Genomic DNA, 19,028 nt, shown 5'->3' with positions numbered 1-19,028 from the left:
CTTGTGCTAGGCTTTTTTTTTTTTTTTTTGGTACGCGGGCCTCTCACTGTTGTGGCCTCTCCCATTGCGGAACACAGGCTCCGGACGCGCAGGCTCAGCGGCCATGGCTCACGGGCCCAGCCGCTCCGCGGCATGTGAGATCTTCCCGGACCGGGGCACGAACCCGTGTCCCCTGCATCGGCAGGCGGACTCTCAACCACTGCGCCACCAGGGAAGCCCCGAACATTTTTTGAGGTCTGGACAAAACTATACATGTGGAATATGTTGGGAGCCTCTGGAGCTTGCCCAGATGACATCCCCTGTAACAGCTATGGGTCACAAAGGATTTACCCTCCTTTGTGCTGACCACTTGTTCATCTTAATTGTTTCTTTAATAAATGTTTTCCCTTAAATGTTTTTATTCCTTTTTTTCTGAAGCTCCTATATCCTGATTATATCTTTTTCTGCTCTTTTCTTTCCTATTCTGCATCTCTTGCCTTCTTGTTCTATTTCCTGGAGATTTTCTCAATCTTATCTTCCAACTCTTCCAAGTTTTTAATTTCTGCTGTCATTTTTAATTTCCAAGAGCTTTTTTATTTGTTTTCTATATTGTTTTCGACAATATTTTTTCCTTGGTCTGTAGATATATTATCCTCGCATATCTCTGAGAATAGCAATTTTTTTCTTTTTCTTTTTTTAAATTTTTAAAATTTAGTTGATTTACAATGTTGTGTTAGTTTCTGCTGTACAACAAAGTGAATCAGTTATATATATACATAGATCCACTCTTTTTTAGATTCTTTGCCCATATAGGCCATTACAGAGTATTGAGTAGGGTTCCCTGCGCTATACATTAGGTTCTTTTTAGTTATCTATTTTGTATATAATAGTGTATATATGTCAATCCCTGTCTGCCAATTTATCCCTCTCCCACCCCTTTCGCCCCTGGTAACCATAAGTTTTTTATCTACATCTGTGACTCTATTTCTGTTTCGTAAATAAGTTCATTTGTACCACTTTTTTTAGATTCCACATGTAAGCAATATCATATATTTGTCTTTCTCTGTCTGACTTACAATTTTTTTAATTTGAGTATAGTTGATGTATAATATTATATAAATTATAGATGGACAATACAGTGATTCCCAATTTTTAAAGGTTATACTCCATTTATAGTTATTAGAAAATATTTGCTATATTCTTCATGTTGTACAATATATCCTTGTAGCTTATTTCATACATGATAGTTTGTACCTCTTAATCCCCTATCCCTGTATTGTCCCTCCTCCCTTCCCTCTTCTCACTGGTAACCACTAGTTTGTCCTTTCTATCTGTGAGTCTGCTTTTTTTTTTTGTCTGCTTCTTTTCACTAGTTCGTTGTATTTTTTAGATTTCACATATAAGCGATATTATACAGTATATGTCTTTCTCTGTCTGACTTATTTCACTTAGGATAATACCCTCCAAGCCCATGCATGTTGCTGTAAATAGCAATATTTCATTCTTTTTTATGGCTGAGTCGTAGAGAATAGCAAATATTTTAAGTGTTCCTGTGTCTGTATAATCTCTGTTTCCTCCAAGTTGTTTCAATTTTCTCTGTGTATTTGTTCCTATCTATTGCTTTCATGTTGCAGACTTCCCTCTGACATGCATGGTCATCTTGGTGACCTGTTTATACGTGCAAGTGTTGGTTGAAAATGCCGACTGACGGTTCTGAACTAGTGAGTAGGTTTACTATGGAGAGAGTTCGCTTGTCTGATGCTCCCTCCCATGGATACTTTCACTATAATACTTCCATTCTCAATCGTACTTACTATCGTCTCACTTTAGTGATTTTTTACCTTCTCTCACCTCTGCCAGTGTCGGGAAGAGGCAGCAGCCCAGCTACACTGCATGGGAGGAAGGATTTGGGCCCATAACTGCTTCCTTCTTAAACAGACTTTCAACCAACCTCCCTGGTATCAGTCCCATCTTCATACTCACTTCCATAGTGACACAAATTCTGGAGTTCTTCAACGTAACTTCAATTACTTTTCAGTTTTTTCCATTCATTTCCCACACATTCTCAGGATTGCTAAGTCAGTTATCGCTTATCCACCTGGTTCCCAGCCTCCAAAATTTAATTGTCATTTTGTCCTCTCCTATTCTTTGTCTTCATGAATAAAGACTGTGTTTTAAATTTCTTTTTCTATCATTTTAGTGGGGTTTTGTGGGGAAGTGAAAATAAATATATGTGGCCAACTTGTTGCTTTTACCTGGAAGCTGATCTGTAACAATTAGTGAAATTGTTCTGAAGGCTTGGTATAAAAGGTATGCAGCTCCAGGAGGAAATTCTCTAAATGCTACGCGTCAAGGCCACTATCTAGAAATAGCTGGCCGAATTCAATCCTACAGGAATGTCCAAACTTCTTCCTAACTTGCAATCCTGGCCCCTAACTGCCCTTCAACCTACAGAGAGAAGATTTCCCCTTCTTAATCCAAAGCCCTCCTCTTCCCAGTCCCCCAGGATAACCAATAGTAGGAACATTTATTATCTTCAGGGAAAAACCCCCACCCTTATCTGTGGGGTATAATCCGGCCTTGTGATCAAAGCAATCGTGATACTCTGTATACATCTCCCCAGAGGTCAGCTGTCCAACCTTGTGTGACACCATATGGAGGACCCCACGTCTCCAGTACAGGTAATGCTAGGTCAAGCTCATCCCAGAGCCCATTCACAGTCTTTTCCTGCATGAGTGAAGAGAAACTCAAACCAACATCCCTCATAGGATTAACAGGACCTTATCAGCCAATAGTTGTAGATCTCCTGCCAAACTACAGCAATTTTCATGAATAGACCAATCTAAGTTCATATTAAAAAATAATCTCATCACTTACAAGGCTATTGTAGTCATCCAGGTGAGAGATGCTGATGGCCTAGGCCACCATGGAGGCCACAAGGATGGTGAGAAGTAAACATACTGGAGAGATCTTAGAGTAAGAGTCAACAGGACTTGGCAAGAAAGGTGAGGAGGTACAAATGACTAGGTATAAAATGAATAAGTGGGACTGTCCTGGCAGTCCAGTAGTGAAGGCTTCGCCTTCCAATGCAGGGGTGTGGGTTCAATCCCTGGTTGGGGAGCTAAGATCCCATATGTCTCGAGGCCAAAAAACCAAAACATAAAACAGAAGCAATATTGTAACAAATTCAATAAAGACTCTAAAAATAAATAAATAAATAAATAAGTGACAAGGATGTAACGTACAACCCAGGGAATATAGCTAATATTTTATAACAACTTTATATGGCGTATAATCTATATAATTCACTATTAAAATCACTCTGCTGTACACCTGAAACTAATATAATATTGTAAGTCAACTATATTTCAATAAAAAAAGAATAGTCAAAAAAAATCTCAATCTCATAGAGGCATATTTGCTAAAGGCGTGCACTTTACGTTACTAAATAAATTATGTAGTATCTCAGTCTGCACCTGGATTCAGGTTCATCATGAGTTTACACTTTTCTATGACAATAGGTAGATATTGTACATCACATAGTCTATCAGGACCCCAGCTTAAGGACGACGCCGCTGATAGAGCTTGTCTCCTATGCATGAGCTGTGGCTGAACTGTGTGAATATGCCCAACCAGAGCAGGGTTCTGCCACGTTTCCCATTTGGATGAAACGTGAAATTTAGGACCCCTTTCTGATCCTCTACATGGTATAAAGTCACACTTTTTTGAATGGTGCTAATCAGAGCCTAAGCTACTACTCAACAGTTCTGCTCTCTTGAATTTCAATAGTTCTTTATACAGAGGTGTTATATCAGGTTAAACCGCGTGAAACTGCTGACATTCGATTTTTTTTTCTACAAAAATAGCGATTTTATTTGATTCCACATAATAGTGAGAAAGGCACTTGTAGTTGAGAGGCTTGGTTTTGAGCCCTGGCTCTCCTGCTCAGTAACTGCGAAGCTTTAGAAAGTCACTGAGTGTCTCTCTGAGCTCAGGTTTTCAACTGGAGCAAGCTATGTCTGCCACACGGGATTATTGTGGAGATTAAATGACGGCTGGAAACTGACACACTCGATACATGGCCACTGAGTTAATGGTAAAAACACTTGCTCATTTGTCACTTTATCTGATCTTCACAGTAATCCTATGAAGTAGATACAGAAAACACAGTCTATTATTGAATTTTAGAAAAGAAGAAACTGATACCCATAAACTCTAAATGGTTTACACAGGATTATCCAGTTTGTAGGTAGCAGTGCTGGAACTGACACTTAGATATCTTTGTTTCTTGGTCATGTAAGTACATATAACTCTCACGTACTGTGCTTCTTTCTGGTCGGTAGAACATTGCAAAAATCAAAACAAAACAAACAAACACACAAAAAACCCTGCAGGAGTTAAGTAAACTCCAAGAAACTTAATGCAGTGAAAGAGCACCAAAACGAAACGTTCTTGAATCTTTCTTTTGATGAAGCAAGGACTTACCATGCATCTAGTTAATGTTATACTTACATTTTTATCCATTTAATCTCTACAGTAATCCTTTGAGGGGGGTGATAAGTCTTCATTTTCCAAATAAGAAAGCGAGGGCTCAGAGCAGTTTTGGTAAATTGCTCACACATCTTCACCCATTCTTACGTATTCTCATGATAATCATTTTAAGAATCAATTTCCACTGCATGGACAATGGATCAGAATTTCCTGTTCACTAATCAGATGGGAACCTAAAAGCTTGACTTGGAATTGGTGTGGTCCCTGATGGCCATGTGGATATGATTTAATAGACAGGAATTCAGAAGATCTGGGTTCTCTTGGTTCTGACTCTGTGACCTTGGGCCAGTTACTTAACTACTCTGAACTTGTTTCTCTCTGTATGAAACACAGAGTTGTCTTCTTCTAGCTTTAACATTATCGAGTCTATAATTTAGACAGTTCCATTACACAAAGAAATGCACTTAGCTGTCCACCTGGAAGTTACTCTAGGATGGGCTTGGCTTGCTCTAAGAGGGCATGTGAACCTGGCTCCCACAGCCGCCAGCTGTTACGAGGACAATACAGCCAGCTGTGGGGAGATCCACAGTTAAGCATCAGTCAGTGTCAAAGACCAAGACAGGGAGCTCTTGGAGAGGATTTTAGTGGACTCTGGGTTCCCATAACCTCGAGGAGAAATCAGATAAAAGTCTAGGAAAGAGAATCCCTAGTAGATGTCCTGATCAGCGTAATGCTCCAGGGAGGGTCCATTTCCAAACAGCTATTTGCCCGTGTGTTGAGAAAATTATTCTGCCTGGATAATCGCCTCCGATGATCACTGCCACATTTCCTGCCACCAGCCTTCAGTGAGCATTGTCTGCCAACCCTCGAGACAGGAGACATCACAGTGGGTTTCACTAGAGTGAGAGGGCACATCAATGCAGCTGGGACTGGAATAGCAAATTCCCCTGGCATCTCATTTCTTTGCTGGATGCTGGGACCCTGCAGCTGTTTTCTGGAGAGAAAGCTGCAAAATGCTCCAGATAGCTCCATATTGGCAATCCATCTTGTTTTGTCCCTTCAACTTCTTCAGATTTCAAAGAGGCTGATTCTTAGCCTGGACTGGTCTTCTATTTTTTCCTGATATCTACGTTAGCTTATTTGGCAGCCGACACACTGCTACCCTGACCGTATCCTACCATGAGCTCCTACGTCCCCGTTTCTTTCTTCCTCAGATCACTTGACCTGAGCCTGCTCCCAGTGACGCCTGGCATCACGGACACTGCCCTCTCACCCACTCTTGGTCACTGGCCTCTTTCCTATTTTTATCTGGATATGCATGACTCTGCACGAACTCCTGTCGGCCCGCAGGCATGGTATCAGGGGCAGTGACTGTGCCAGCCTTGAAATAAATGCCATGTCCTGCAGCCCTTGGGGCAGGAGATCACAGTGAATTTTCAATCCGATTTGTGGCTCTGGTGATGAAGAAGGAAGCTGTCTACCTCCTGCCTAGTGCCTGGTCCTGTCCCTTGGGATGGCTACATCTCCTGAAGTCCTTTTCCTCAGAGAGTGGGGATGCTGGTAGTATTAACACTGAGGTTCTGATCACACTCTGACATGACTAATTAGATTCTCTCAGACAGAATCACTCCACATCTAGACGGATTTAATTTTCTCCTAATTCCCTGAACCCTTTACCGTGTTTTACGTGAAGTCAATGAACGCTTGCATTTTTCCTTTAGGTTCTGTCAGTCCCCTGGCTGCTAAACGTACTCAATTTCAGTTTTGTTCAGAAACCCAAACCAGAAAATTCAAATACCCAGACTTATTTGCAGCCCCTCTAATGATGTGACATTAATCATAATAAATCACAAGCACTGCGAGATCCTGAAGTATTCTATGAATCATCTAAGAAAGAGAAAACCACCGTCTGACCCATCCTAGTGATGAAATTATGGTTCTGTTGGTTCATTTATTTAATGAACACCTACTGTGTGCAAGACACGTGGTGGCACTGACAGAGATGTATCTGTCACAAATTATACATTCAGGAAAACTGTGACTACTTGGTAAGATAAAGTAGTTGTAAATGATAATGGCTTAAAGGGGAAAGTCATTTCCCAAAAGAGGCAGAGATGAATATGAGATTTCATGGGCAGAACACCTGAAAAGACATTTCTCCAAAGAAGACATACAAATGGCCAATAGACACATGATAGATGCTCAATATCACTAATTATTAGAGAAAAGCAAATCAAAATTACAATTAGGTATCATCTCATACCAGTCAGAATGGCCATTATCAAAAAAATCTATAAACAACAAAAGCTGGAGAGGGTGTAGAGAAAAGGGAACCCTCCTACACTGCTGGTGGGAATGTAAGTTGGTGCAGTCACTATGGAGAACAGTATGGAGGCTCCTTAAAAAACTAAAATTAGAGTTGCCATATGATCCAGCAATCCCACTTCTGGCTATACATCCAGAGAAAACTCTAATTTGAAAAGATGCATGCACCCCAATATTCATAGTAGCACTATTTACAATTGCCAAGACATGGAAGCTACCTCAATGTCCTTCAACAGATGAGTAGATAAAGATGTGGTACATATATACAATGGAATATTACTCGGTCACAAAAAAGAATGAAATACTGCCATTTGCAGCAACATAGATGGACCTAGAGATTAACATACTAAGTGAAGTAAGTCAGACAAAGAGAGACAAATATAAGACATCCCTTATATGTGAAATCTAAAATATGACAAAAATGAACCTATTTACAAAACAGAAACAGACTCACAGACCTAGAAAACAACCTTATGGTTACCAAAGGGGTAGGGGGATAAATTAGGAATTTGGAATTAGCAGATACACACTATTATATATAAAATAGATAAACAACAAGGTCCTACTATATAGCATAGGGAACTATATTCAATATCTTGTGATAACTTATAATGAAAAAGAATATGAAAAAAGAATATATATGTGTACATATACATATATATATATACAACTGAATCACTTTGCTGTACACCAGAAATTAACACAACATTGGAAATCAACTATATTTCAATAAGTTTTTTAAAAGAAAATGTTACAGAGAATTAAAAAGAAAGAATATGAGATTTCAGAAGGAGAAGATATTAGTAAAACCAGGAGGTGGGGGGAGGGAGAGATTGAGGAAGACTTTCCAAAGAGGAGGGAACTGACCCGAGTCTTCAAGAATAGGTAGGATTTGAACATGCAGAAACAACCTTCTGTGGAGGGAACACCAAGCATGGAGAAAGGTCAGGGTGTTTATGAAGAGTGTGAGAGGCACAAAGGGTACAGAAATTGGGGTAAAAATAGGATACACTGGGAACGATCATGAACAACTTTGAATGGAAGTTTCATCCCATGGGTTACAGGAGGTTATTGGAGGGTTTTTTCCTTTGGCCGCGAAGCTTGTGGGATCTTAGTTCCCCGACCAGGGATTGAACCCATGACCCCTGCAGGACAAGTACAGGGTCTTAACCACTGGACCACCAGGGAAGTTCAGTTACTGAACGTTTTGAGCTGGGGAGAAATGAGTTGGTCTTCAAGAAGATTAACCTAAAGAGGGAGTAGAAAAAACAGCAAGGTTACAAAGGTAAAGCCATCATTCAGAGAAGACGAATTTTCATTCTCTGATAATTGGATTATATGTCAATACCCAGTTAATCAGAATATTGGAAATTGAAACCACTCTCCCCAGCTACTCTGGAGAAAGGGAAATGCTGTAATTGGTGAAGCGTGGGGTGGTGAAAGGTCACACGTCCTGAAATATGACATCCTTTAAGTTAGTGTGAGGCATGATTCTCAGTATCACAATGAATTAAGCTTCGAGTTATGAAAACCTTCACCTTTCACATTCTGATTCACTTTAAACAATTATCTGGTCACCGGCTTTGAAAAGATGACATTTCATTAAGCAGGAGAGACTTAAAATGTTAAGTAAGGTAGATGAACTCGGGAAAGAGCCTTATGACAATTATAATTCAGAGCCGTGTTTAGCTATTGTCGCTGTCATCAGGACTGGCATCCCACACAGCATGGAGAAATGAGGAATCTAGCTGCAACCATCACCAGTTTAACTCTTGGGTTTCTCTCTCTGGCTCCTGTGCTGAAACAGCTTGAAGAATGGGCGCATTTTTAATAAATGTCATCTATGACTGAATAAAGATGTCATACCAAAGCTGTTATTTTTATTTAAAATAGTTTAGCACTTTATATTTATTACATATCTTTTAAATTTTTTATTGAAGTATAATTGACTTACAATGTCGTGTTCATTTCAAGTGTACAGCAAAGTGATTCTGTTATATACACATATAAATATATATATATATAACTTTTTAATGATATTTATATTCTTTTTCAGATTCTTTTCCATTATAGGTTATTACAAGATCTTGAGTATAGCTCCCTGTGCCATACAGTAGGTCCTTGTTGTTTATCTATTTTATATATAATAGCGTGTTTATGTTCATCCCAACCTCCTAATTTATCCCTCCCCCCCTCCTTTCCCCTCTGGTAGCCATAAGTTTGTTTTCTATGTCTGTGAGTCTCTTTCTATTCTGTAAATAAATTCATTTGTTTTTTTTTTCTTTTAGATTCCACACATAAGCGATATCATGCGCTATCTGTCTCTGTCTGGCTTTCTTCACTTAGTATGAAAATCTCTAGGTCTATATATTATATTTTGATTAGCATTTTTGATCTTTTTTTTCTTTTTTCTCTTCTGATTTTTGGCATTCCACATCCCATTCCTCTTCTGTTCAGCAAGCTGCCGTCTGTGCCAGAGCAATTTTCAAGATTAGGCCCCGAGGTGTCAATTCCCACCTTCTCCTTGATTCCCCAACTAACTAGTTAATCTCCTGCTCTCTCATTATTTCTCCTTTAATGATGATAGGTAGGAATATTCTCCAGAGACGATCCTACCAACTGCTTTTTTCATCTGCGAACGATTCTAAGTTCCGGGAAACAGTCCAGCTGGAGCATCGTGACTGATGGCCTCACCAACCAGTGTAATTGCAAAGTACTTTGAGGGTCTCAAAACAGTTATCCTTCTCTCCTTCCAGCTGATTAAAGCGCAGTTGTTTTCCACTTTATACAGCCCTCTAGCACCTGCCCACTCTAGAAGATTCCTTCTCCTTCACTACCGCCCAGAAGAACAAACACCTTCCTACCTCTGTGTTAACCCAGGAGGTTTCCCCTCCCACTCACTCCTCTACCTTCCAAACTTCAGGATGCCCAATTTCTAGCCAAATATTGACTCACAACAATTGAAAAAAAACGTACAAATTAATCTCTGTGCTAAGTTGGCATCACCGTGACTGCATCAGAACAAGTAGCCAAAGGAGGAATGAACATTCAAGCAGTGCACACGGAGGACCTGGTATGTGCGAGCCCCCATCCCCAGTGGATTAAGACAGTGCTCCCCCTTCCTCCCCCGACCCCATTCTTACCTCCAACCCATGTAAGATCTCAGCGCGTTAGTCCCTGCAGCTGCAAACCGGACTGACCTAGTCTTTGGATCGCTCTGATTTCTCTGCAGTCAAAGAAACATGGCCTGAGTCTGATTACCTCACACTGATAAAAATAGCTAATTCAGCTTAGTGCTGCAGACCAAAAAAAAAAAGTCACATTTCCATTCAATGTACTTTTGGGTGACATGTGGCCCCCTTCTTTGATTCTTTTTCTCCCATGGCTCTTTGCTCCAGTGGGAGCATTTCCTTCTATTTTTCCTTTGTGCTCTGTTTCTGTTGTGCCCACCCCCCTTCTTTAGTTTATCTTTTTCTCTTGGCTTCTTTGTCTTTTTCTCCTTCCCCACTCAGATAAAAACTAAACTGCCGCTTCAAGCCACTGACTGAAGCTGGGGAGAAGGCTTGTGGGATCAGCCGTCCCATCAAAGATCAGACCTTCCTCCCCCATGACTCCACACCCTCTCCGGGGCTCCCATGGACCTGTGCTCTGCAGATTTCCACGCTCACAGCTGGCTTCTTCACTGAACCAATTTCTTCATGTAGCACCAGGGAAATAAAACCTACAGTGAAAACGATAGTATTGGTTTTCCATTTTACTTTACTGGCAATAAAACCGCAGAACTTTTCACAGAAAGAGCCCTCGCATGCTCGAACCACAAACAACGTTGGAGAAGGGAAAGCCACACAAGCCCTCCCTCTGATAACATAAGCCACCGGCCAATTCAAACCTGAGCTCATTTGAGATACTCCTCAGCTCAGAATCATTTGCATCAAGTGAGATGGAGGCAGCAGGGGAAAATAAAAATCTGCTGAAAGTGATCTGCGACCACCGAAACTGATCTCTACACTGAGAAATTCTGAAGTAGTAGGAGTGGAAGTGCTTAAATCTTTTTGGAAGAATATATTAAGATGATGAATCGATGGGCTTCCCTGGTGGCGCAGTGGGTAAGAACCTGCCTGCCAATGCAGGGGACACGGGTTCGAGCCCTGGTCTGGGAAGATCCCGCATGCCGTGGAGCAGCTAAGCCCGCGCACAGAAACGAAGACCCAAAACAGCCAAAAATTAATTAATTAATTTTTTAAAAAGATGGTGAAGCGGTGCAGAACTTAAGTGAAATTGACATGGGGAGATGGAAAAGGGATGTTTTAAAATCAGCTCACACCACTAAGTTGTTATGTGACCTGGATAGTGTCACTTAACCTCGCCGGACCTCATTTCCACTGTTTATACAATGAAGAAGAAAATGTTGAGACTGGTTATTTCTAACAACTTTTCTAGCTCTAAAATACTGTCATTCTAATCAAGACTAGAAGACTGTGGCTGACAGTAAAGCAATTTAGAGAATTTTTCCCTGTAACCACTGGAGTTGTGGTGAGTAATAACCACGGTGAAACCTCAGCAATCATCTTGCTCCTTCTCAGAATTCTCTGGCTTCTCGATGATTCTAGGAGGTGACGTGTTGATCCCGGACCTCCCCTTTCCTACCTGTGCATCCAACCAAGCCACTGATGAAAGGGCTAGCTAGACAACTGTAGGAATCAAAGAGAACAGGCAGGGTAATGTGGATTGATGGTCCCAGCTGGGACTCCCGGAAGCTCTCTCTGGTCTGGGCTTGGTGGGCCTGCTGGAAGAAAGAATAACAAAGAACGTAAAACCCGATAGGCCTCAGGACAAAAGAATATGGATGGCTTCAGGAACCAAAGGAAAGTTGGAAGCAACCTTCCCCACTTAAAGGGAACACTTTCTAAGAGAGCAGAGTCTGTGCTGGTCATTTGCCTGTTTGCTCTTGGATTCATTCCCTGACTTTGTCCAGCAAAATCTATTTCCCAGGCTTCCTTGCCAATAGTCTTCTCACTAGGTTCAGCTCGCAGAAGGGACTAGCAGGGGGAGGAGAGGGGGGAGGAAGAAGACAGAATTTCTCTAATTCCCATCAGTGAGCTGAGGCTGCTCTGTGATCCAAGACAGACCATCAGGTCCGTCTCTTGGGCGCTGATAATACCTCCTGCTCTCTTGTTTCCTCCCACCCGAGGGCTGGCGGCCCGCTGTGAATGTTGCTGAGTTCTGAGTTGTCTCTCTATCCCCAGGTTCACTTTTCAGCTCCTCCAGTGCCTTTGAGATGCGCTCCCCATATTATAACTCTTCTGAGGGACCCCCTGGCCTGGGTTTTCTTTTCCTGACCACACGTTGGCTGATACAGATGCACGATTCTGACCCTGTGTTGACACTGACGTGCCATCCATATGCAGGAATACTTTGGGTACAACTCTCATAGTTTCTGGTATGTTCCCAGGGACATCATCTCAAAAAGCCCTCCCCCTCCTTGGTCAGAGCAGGATGGTCTGCTCCATGGCTCAGTGGTGATGAAGTGACACTGACAGCGACAAGTACAGGTGGGCCAAAGTCGGTGCCAAGGCCACATGAGAAATTGCACTGACAGCTGTTACAAGAAAACTTTAATGTCTTCCTTTGACTGCCTGTCACCTGGACAAATCTACCCAGAAAAGGAGAGGGACTTGAGAGGTTCTGACGGTCCAGAGACAAGTACTAAAATTATTCCCACAACCCTTAACTGTTCTTATCCACAGTGCTGTCTTCTAGGAGAGAAAAATGTAAACAATAGGTTGCAAAGCATTTCAAGCTTTTCTATCATTTGATACTCACATACATTGTAACATAGATGAAACCCAAATTCAAGTTTTCTGACCCAAATTTCCATGCCTTATGAGAAGCACATGGCAAGTGGCAGTGAGGGATCCTGATAGGTTGCCAAGAACATAGACAGAGAAGGTGGGGAGGCTGGAGGCAAAGTTCAACCTACATGTAGGTTTATAGCAGTATCTGCCGTACTGAATGCGTACTTAGATAGTTACATCTCTGTCTAGATTGTGAGCTAGAGATCAGGGACCAATTCTAACTCCAGTGTCTATCAGAGCTTAAGGTCTAGTAAGTGCCCAATAAACATTTGTTGGCTGCACAGGTGAATGAGGGCAGAATAAGGCACTGACTAGGCCAAAACAAATATTAATGGAATTGGAAATCAGGATTTGATGATACAGTCAATCCAATAAGTGGGTCATATAGAACTAAGTGGCTTCTTAGGTCTTAAAATGTAGCAAGTGTCTTAAGATCTCACCTTCTATCTCCTCATAGGACTGGAATTCAACCAGAAGAGATCTAGTGCTTTGGTCCTTGAGAGTCTCTATGACAAAGCAAGTATCTCTGAGACTGGGAATAGTGATGAGCTTGAACGAAAAAGAAAAAGAGAAGAGCGGATCACTGAGCAGTCCTGCTTCTGGGTATTTACCCTACGGATATACCTGCACACAAATGAAATGATGTACATAAATGGTGCAACAATATTTTTGAAGGCGAACAGTTGGAAACACCCCAAAGGAGTTGGTTCATTAAACAGCAAGGCTTTCTATGCATTTATTTAAAAAAAGAAGAAGAAGTTCCTTATTTATTGATATAGAATCATCTCTGGGATAGATCGTAAAGAAAAAAAACAAGATGGAAACCAGACATAACGTAAACTTTTGTGTGAGAAAACGGATGGAATGTGAATGTGCATTCTTACCTGTTTTGTTTACATAAAGTAGCCCTGGAAGAATTCACTAGAAACCAGTACAAAAGCTTACCTACAGGGAATAGGAGTGGGGGGATGTGCCGAAAGGGATCATGGTAAGAGTAAGACTTTGAAGTGTGTGTCTCATGAAACCTTTTTGGTTTTTGATCACTGGAATATATTAACTAACCAAAATTTTGAATTTAATTCAATTCATTTCATTTCATTTAGAATAGAGGATCCCGAAAAGGAAACGGGAAGACACCAAGGACAAGCTATAGTACTCTAGGACTTCTCCCTCCCTCGGTCTCCCAGAAATATATGATAACTGCTGAGCCCTCCCCAGGGGTTCCACCCTTGCCCTGCTATAGCATTTGCTAAATCTGCCCGATGCTGGAATTACTGTGCCTACCTCAATTATCACTGGGTCTTCCTCAGGCACTGGATTGTCATTCTCTAGAGAGCAGAGTACATGCCTGACTCCCCTTTTTCATTCCTGTTGTTCTAGGCATATAAAAGTACTTTAAAATTAAATAAATCTCTGTTAAATGGCATTGAATTTTTCCTACTGCCAAATCTAATTCTGCCTTCAAAATCCTGAGCATGGGCCAGAGATTTCTCCTTGCTGCTCCTCAAAAAGCATTTTTAGAGTCCATTTAGTGAGGGCACACTTGTTGGTTTCTGAAATGGCTTTCACAGTCCCCAAAAGTGGAAGGGGCTGTCTTTCTACTCACTGTCAAGTAGTGGTGGTAGGGTAGCCGACTTGGATAAAGGGGCAAGTGAATGGGAGACCCTTGTAAGGCACATGCTTGTCCGTGAATCTGGAAGCAGGAAGACTGAATTAGCTGCAAATGGTAGAGAGCCCAAGACTCATAGTCCAAAAAGATGATGTCATTCAGGTTATATCCAGACAGATGTCCTATCTAAAAGGCCCTCCCCAGTGAGTGGATATAGGAAGTCAGGAAGTGTTTCTGTTTATTCATTCACTTATTCATTGACTGTCTACCCCATTCCAGGTAGGATGGAAGGCATTGGAGTTTTAGCATTGGACCCTACAGGACATGCCTGAAGTCAGGCAGGCAGTTGTAGCAATATTACCACCAAGTGATACCTTCATGTTCCCAACCAGTGCCCGAATCTTCAGAAAGCAAAACCCAGCCACCCCCTCAGGGTATGAGCTGGTGGGAGCTAGATGGGGGTCATTGGGGTCCTAGATAGATGATCAGGTATTCAGGCCACAGCTCCAAACAGAAATCCAATCATATGAAGTGACCGCTACAGTCAAAGAAGGCAAGGACTTGATGGGCATGTGGTTGCCTATAGCTCATATCAGACACCGGATCCATGACAGCAAATGCTAGAACACGTCACCTGGTGGCCTGAGGCTGCTGACACCTGGTCAGGATTGGCTCAAGTAATGGACACGGCTAAGCCTCTGTGAGTTGGGATGAGAAAGACAGGGTTGGCGAAGAAAGCCCTAGAGCCTTAATACACAGGTTCTCACCTTATGTACACTCTTGGATGAAGCCCCCTCCCCTTACACACACCTCCCTCACATTTCATGCTGCCCTTTCATGCCCACCCATTTCCATCAAACACAACTGGTTTTATCCTCATAAATGTAGTGATGGGACAGCGGGGAGAATACAGTACGTAGATTACCCCAGCCTCACAGCTTTGCCAAACACACTTCTGTTCCTTTGATGTTTCCTTTTTAAGCTTACTGATACGTTTTCAAATCTAGAAAACAGGAAGTCTATACTGGGAATCAGATGAAGTGACCTTCATATTTCAACATTCGAAATCTGTATAGCACAGAAGCCTGGAGATAGATTGTGTACTGATGCAGTCACTAGTTAGCCAAGTGACCTGAGGATGTCAATGAACTCTTCCGTATCTGATTTGTCCTGTGTCAAATGGGAGCAGCCATACCTACGTTGATGTGTAAGGAAAAAATACACGATGTGAAAGTTCTCCAGAAAGGAACAAACACTATACAAATATGTGAGATTTTAAAAAAGCATTACAGTTCTAAGTTATATAAAAGTAAGGTTATTTGGAATGAATCCAGTCATAACATTCTCATTGTAGGAGAAGGTGGGTGCCTGGAGAGACAGGTTAGAGAATGTTGTTTGGGTGTTTTTAAAAGTTGCCTTGTTCATTATCTGTGACAATAATAGATAGCTTGAGGACCAGAATATCTTCCCGTGTTAAAGATTTTTGTTTTGATACCAGATTCAAGGATAAGAATCAAAAGCAGTCAGTGCACAAGGTTGAAGCAAAGCCTACTGCTTAGCTACTTCCTCGTTAGCTCAACTCTACCACCTTGAAAGTATCTGCAGACCGGAGGGACAGATATATTAGGGACTCAGAGAATGGCTTCAGAAATAATCAAAACTTCGCATGAAGTATCAGGAAAAATTTAGAGATGCTTTTACAGGGCCACAGACAGTGTTTTATGAGCAAATAAAAAAAACCAAGAATGTCAAAAATATTGATGTTGTGTCAAAAAGAGCTCGACCCTGAATAAACGGACACTGTAGAGTGACATCACATAATTCAGGGGCAAGCAACTCTCTTCCGTGAAGAAGTCTGTAATGCAGACTTAGACCTCTTTCATAACTGTTTTTCCTAATTCATTCAGCACTATTTATTGAAAACCTCTAGCCTTCAAGCACCACTCAAGGTGCTGAAAATTCATCCGTGCACAAGACAAAGTCTCTCCCCTCATGAAGCTTATATTCTTGTAGGAGAGACATAAAGAAACAAGAAATAAATATTTACTATAATGTTATGTAGTTAGAAAACAAACTTATGGTTACCCAAGGGGAAAGGGGGAAGGGATAACTTAAGAGTTTGGGATTAACATTTACACACTACTATATATAAAATAACTAACCAACAAGGACCTACTGCATAGCACAGGGAACTCTACTCAATGTCCTATAATAACCTAGAGTGGAAAAGAATCTAAACAATTATATACATATATATGTATATATATATATATATATATACACATACATATATATCTGAATCACTTTGCTGTATACCTGAAACTAACACAACATTGTAAATCAACTATATTTCAATAAAAAGTTTTTAAAATGTAGAGTACAGAGAAATGCTATTTTAAAATACAGCAGGGGGAGACGCAAGAGGGAGGAGATATGGGGATATATATATATGTATAGCTGATTCACCTTGTTTTAAAGCAGAAACTAACACACCATTGTAAAGCAATTATACTCCAATAAAGATGTTAAAAACAAAAAAATTTTAATAAAAAATAAAAATAAATAAATAAATAAAAGATAGAAGGGGCTTCCCTGGTGGTTGAGAATCTGCCTGCCAATGCTGGGGACACGGGTTCAAGCCCTTGTCCGGGGGGATCCCACATGCCACAGAGTAACTAAGCCCGTGCCCCACAACTACTGAGCCTGCACTCTGGAGCCCATGAGCCGCAACTACTGAGCCTGTATGCCTAGAGCCCGTGCTCCGCAACAAAGAGAAGCCACCGCAATGAGAAGGCTGTGAGCTCTAAGGAAGAGTAGCCCCCGCTCTCCACAACTAGAGAAAGCCTGCACGCAGCAAAGAAGACCCAACAGAGCCAAAAATAAATTAATTGATTAAAAAATGTTTAAAATAAATTTAAAAAATACAGCAGAATACACAGAGTAAGGTACGCTATGTTTGAAAGAGTTGTCAGAGAAAGTCCCTCTGAAAAGGTGATATTTGAACAAAAGAAGTGATGGAGTGAGCCATGGGAGGGGGTCCTATCTGGCTAATATAAACATTTCATCTCAAAACAAGAGAGAGACCATCAACGCATCACCAAAGATGTTTGACAGTAGACATGCTATTATTTCAGAGAAGGCTGACAATGTCTTTAAAATGTGCTTGCAGACCAGGGTTATAGTCTTGCACCTCTGCCGTCACCATGAGAAGAGCCTTCCCTGGGTCCTTGCTGCCCTTTCCACATAGACTCCGGAATGGAATCACAAGGAAGCCACCTGAGTCCTACCTGCCAGGAGAAGGACAGACCAGACCTACAGCGGGAAGCAGAGCCCAAAGCCAAACCCAGCCTGGACTACCTAATCCTCAGCCAACTCACAGGTGCGCTAGCACGAAAAACAAACGACTGATGCCACTGGGTTGCTACTCAGCACTAACCAACTCTTACAGTGTGAAGATAGCGGCAAGATAGTGATAAGTCCCGAGATAAAAACAAAATAAGGAAGCAGAACAGGCAGTATTCAGTGGGGGCATGATTTATTGAAGATGACCAGAGATGACCTCAGTGAGAAAGTGACCTGGGAGGAAGATCTGAAGGGAATGAAGGAACAAGCCACTCAGATTTCTGGAGGAAGAGGGGAAAACACATGAAAAGACCTTGAGGCAAGAGCGTGTGCCACACGATCACAGAGCACGGCAGCCTGAGTGGCTGGAGCAGAGTACGCGAGGGGAGAACACTTGAAGGTGAAGTCAGGGAAGAAAGGGCACAGGTCACGTAGGGCCCTTTAGGTCCCAGGTGTAAAGTTTGAGTAGGGGAGTGGCCTAGTCTGACAATTCAAAAAGGAACATTTAACCCCCTCGTGCCGTGAATAGGGTGTAGAGAGATGAGTAGAAGTAGGGGACTTGGTCGGAAGGCTATGACAATGATCCAAGGGAGAAATCATGGCGGCTTGAATGAGGGTATGGCAGCAACACAAGTGATCAGACTGTGGATGTGCTTTGACTGTCGAGCTACTGAGACAGCAGCTATAACCAATATGAGAGAAAGATTTCAGGGATGACTCCAGGGTGCTAGAACTCAGCAGCCAGCAGGCTGGAGTTAGCGTTGACTAAGATGGGGGAAGACTGCCAAAAACACAAACATGGGAGAAGGAGCTCGGCATCGTGGGTTGATCACATTAAATCTGAGTTATCCCTTAGTCATCCAATGGGCGAGTCAGGAAGGCAATGTGACATCTGGAATGAAGATGTTAACTGGAGAGTCATCAGCATATGGATCAAGTTTTTTCTCATGCTGATAAGAACTGAGACAAGGGAGGAGAGACCAAAATGGAAAACTGAAATCTTCAAGAGCTTAATTGCTCGTATTTCTGCAGGTTCTTCTCCAGGCCACGTGACAAATAATTTAAATGGTGCTCAGTTTAGCTCTCTTTCCCTGGCTTTGCCCTGGTCTGGGCTTGCCTTCCTCTCTGCTATACTTTGATGAGTTTCCCCCTGATCAGCTATGGCAAAGCCCAAACTCAGAGGAGTTTATGAGACATGCACGATTCTGACTTCCAACATCTTATTAATTAGGGCTGATACACTGGGAGCTTGGTATTATATTGAGAGGAAGGAAAACACTGCTCGGCTATGTTTGGGGCTAGGGAGAGGGAGACAGCGTCTCTGTCTCTGTAGACCTCCCTAAACAGGTACTGCCTCCTTAGTGTGTAGGTGTGGCATGCCCTGGCTTTATCTGTTCACAGCCTATAATGGATTAGAGGACAAGAAT

Source organism: Delphinapterus leucas, chromosome 11, assembly GCF_059928025.1.
Source record: "Delphinapterus leucas isolate spDelLeu-1000000601 "Yukka" chromosome 11, BTC_Dleu_Yukka2, whole genome shotgun sequence".
Taxonomy (NCBI): Eukaryota; Metazoa; Chordata; class Mammalia; order Artiodactyla; family Monodontidae; genus Delphinapterus; species Delphinapterus leucas.
The sequence above is the reverse complement of the archived record's forward strand: the minus strand, read 5'-3'. Positions refer to the sequence as shown.